A 4,045-nucleotide genomic window follows, 5' to 3' on the forward strand; every position below is an offset into this window, starting at 1 on the left:
TTTTAATGACTAATTTGTACAAGGCAATTTTTTCATTTTCTTTCGAGTGTTTCTGAGATTTTTATCTTACTTGATACAGCTGAGAAAATAATATAAATGTTTTGAAATAATTTGATATTTGGACAGTGTAAGGTCAGTTCTGTGAGTAAAACTATAGGTAGGACCCAAACATAAGTTATCTGAATTTTGCATTGCTGTTTCTGGTCTGCCTTTTTCCTACTACTTACCTTTGAGCCATTTCCTGTGACAGAGGAGATATGAGGAAGGGAAGATAGGGAAAATCTCAGACTTTATAAATTGCACTGATAATGGTTCTTCCTAAAAGCAGACTTGGTTGCTTGGCTCAGGGATTCTTATTTGTGTACCTATTGTGTTCATGACATGGTACTGAATCTCCACATTTCCAGGCTACGAGTGTCATCCAGTTCTGATATTTCCCCTTGTCATGGTTTCTACATTTCTTTTAAGAGTTATTTTTTATTTATTTTAATTTTAGAGGGAAAATATGTCACTTTCTTTGCCTGGTTTAAGAGCGCCCAAGGAAACTAAGTTTTCAAAAACCATGTGAGTATAATATGCTCCTACCAGAGAACCGAAGCTTTCATTTTATATCAATAGCTCTCTGCTCCTTTACTGGTCTTGAGGATTGTAGCCACCTTGAGGACAGAGACTATGGTTTCTTTCTCATTATATCCTTAACCCTGAGCGGAGTGGTCTCTAGTGGCTCTACATGTGTGTATTTGAGCTACAGCCTATCTGAGGAGGATTATCCTTTCTATGTTTTGATAGAAGTCAATACTGAGAAATGAGATCAGATATCAAACCAGTATCAGGGGAGCATGAACGTCAGGCTCATGTTCTGATCTCCTGAGATTAATAAAGAGCAGAATATGTTTTAAAAAAATGTTTAGAGCTAACAGATGATTGTTTTATATGTATTAATATCGCATGAGTCCTTCTCCTCAAAGTAAAATATAATCAAATACGTAACCTCAGTGGTAACTGAGGTAGTCATAAATGAAGTTCAAAAAGGTATTCTTTCTTTTAATCTCTTCTTATCACAGTTATGAAAGCTGGGTTGTTGTGGGGGATTTTTTTGTCATCTGTTTTAGAATTAAAGTTGCCTGGCACCTACAAATTAGCAAAAGTTTGTTATCTGCCTTTCCAAAAGTTGCTTTTTTTCTAAATGTGGGAAAATCCTGAGTACTTGCTGGGAATGTATTATATTTAAGTGGTTACCAGTCTTCAATAACTTTGGATAATGGTATTTGTCATGAAAAAGTATTACATGTGCAGAAGGAGGACCCTACAATCCCATAGTGCTAAGGCCAAATAGAGCACCTCAAAAAAAATGTACTAATTAGCAAAAGATGGGTGGGGAAGGTAGATGAGCATGAGATGCACTTGCAGATTGATGACACGTTCACAACCACAAATTCAGCAAATGCATCCTGACTTAGAGGTCATGATGGGAAAGAATTACCCCCAAGAGAGTGATGGCTATTTCCTGGAACTGAGTAAAAAAGAAGCCTTTGATTTAGTTGCTTTATATATTCTTATTCCTTCATTTTCTTAATTCTAAAGGCAGATAGTTGTGGGTATGGCCACAGACCATTCTAGAAAGAAGTAAGAATTTAAATTTGATTTTTTGGATGTTTGAACATCCTTTCTACCTTCTCTGGGGAGACTTTCATTTAAAAAGCAACTTAAATGACATGTAGTGTTATTTATTATTGTTGAAAATAATAGTGACAGAGCCAAAGAATTTATGACTGAAGGTGGGGTATGTGCCATAGAAGATTTGCTACCCTTCATAAGTGAGGTCAAATGGAACTAAGTTTTTTTTTCTTGTTTTAATATTAAAATTAGAAGGATTATTTAATTTGAGGCAATGTGACTTTATAAGTACAATTCCTACACCAGATGCAAAATCTTACATGTTTGCAAGTGATCTGAGCAGCGCCTAGTGTGTGCTGAATTATAAGTTGGAGAAGCAGATTTAGTCATTCTTCCACTTTGATCTATCAATTTCAGTAAGCTTTGTAGCAGAGAGAATACAAAATAATATTTTAAGGAAATTTGATTCTTGAGGCTGTTGTGCTTCCTTATACATAAATTACCCTTAAACCACAGTGGTTATTGAAATAAAAAAAATCCATTTCTCTTACATTGACAGTTCCTTTGGGGGGCAGGGAAGTTTCCTTCACCGAGTTGGATAAGCAAAATTGGCTGTGACACCAATGTGATTATTACAGTCGTGCTTTTTATTTTTAATATTTTCCTCTTGACAGATTTATTTCTTTTCGAATCAGAAATATTTCTTCTTAGGAAAGAATATATAGCCCCCTTATATTTTCTGATACTGAAAATTACCAGATGCCAAGCTGTGAACATAAGGAAATTGAAGACCTTTGAGGGTGACCTTAAGAACCACAAAGGTGGAGAATTGTGATATAGTGGTTTAGGCAATTTCATTGTAGCTGCTTGGTTCGTGAAAAATGAGAAATAGGTTTTCTATTACTAAATATAATGAATTTCCTTTCTACCCTGTCACAAATTGTCAAACTTCATTAAATGGAAGAAAGATCTGGACCAAACATTTATAGAGGGGTGGTATGAATATCCATGTGGTACAGTGGATAAAAGCTATATAATTTTAGATAACTATTTTATTTTGGCCTGAAATTTTAAACTAATGGAATTAGTCATTGAGGTCATACTGGACACACCTTGACCTATAAATAGAATATTTTTTAATGTCCCACACTAGCATTATATATGCATATATTGTGTCACATATATTAAATATCACATCCAAGTGGTTCCATGAAGAGGTTAATCATTTTCTAGGCAACCACAGGGGTTTTATTGAGTATCTGTCATGAAACAACACCGGCAATTTCATGGGTAATTACATATGATCCAATGATCCATAATACCATAAGGAAGAAAGAAATGACAATGTTAAGTACCTGGTCACCAGATGATATATGCCATTTTACTTAAAGGTCAATAATGTCCAGTGAGTTAAAATATTTGTATCATCTCTGTTCTGTATGCTCTAAGGGCTTGCAAATTAGCTTTAATGAAAATAAGCCTCTGTATTTACTTTTGGTCACTTCATACTTTCAGAAACATTACATTTTGCTGTTAACTTTCCATCTCTTATGTGATCATGTAGAGGGAAAGAGTGGTGCTGGAATCAGATGACCAAATTCCCATCCATGGTCTGTCTGTGACCGCTGTGGGCATGTGGCCAAGATTCTCAGGGCCCAGGTTTCTCCCATGAAACATATGGGAATGACGATACCTTTTCTTACTTGAAGGGCAAAAGAAATATTGGCAGAAGCTCCCCAGAAAGTTCCTGGCACATAAAAAACATTCACATGGTTGTTGGGTATATACATGTTTAAACTGAAATCAGAAAGAAAAGAAGAATTTTACCCAAATAGTACTTCTGAGAAGCAGATTTAATGGACCAATTAAGATAACCAGGAACTCTCAGAAGACAATAACACAGAAGACTATTGTTACTCTTGGAAAAATAATAACCAAGTAGTGTTTGGTGATATGATAGCCACAAGAGACTTGGAAGAAATTGACGATGTTCCCCAACTATTAGTTATACATGTAACACAAGTACATGAGCATTAGACTTTCCTAAAAGCTGATGGTAAAAAGTCTAGAGAAAATATCAAGTTGGCTTCATATCCAAAGGCTGTAAAAGAGAGGACAACCTATGAGCCAAAGAAAGAGAGAGAGAAAGACAGACAGAGACAGGGGTTGTAAAAATTGAAACGTTAGCACACACACAACACAAATGGATGAAAAATAAGAGAGATGGTCCAAAGAAATCAACTAGGCAATAGAAGGACATTTATTTTGTACACAGACTTACAAAAGATATATCTCATAAACATTGTTTCATCTGATCCACAAGGGAGACACGAGTATTTTCAGCACACAGAGATTCTGTGAAACTTGAAATCACTCCAAGGCACACAGATGAGCCACAGCTAGAATAGACTATAATGCACTCATCTGG

This window comes from Canis lupus, chromosome 1, assembly GCF_011100685.1.
Source record: "Canis lupus familiaris isolate Mischka breed German Shepherd chromosome 1, alternate assembly UU_Cfam_GSD_1.0, whole genome shotgun sequence".
Lineage (NCBI taxonomy): Eukaryota > Metazoa > Chordata > Mammalia > Carnivora > Canidae > Canis > Canis lupus.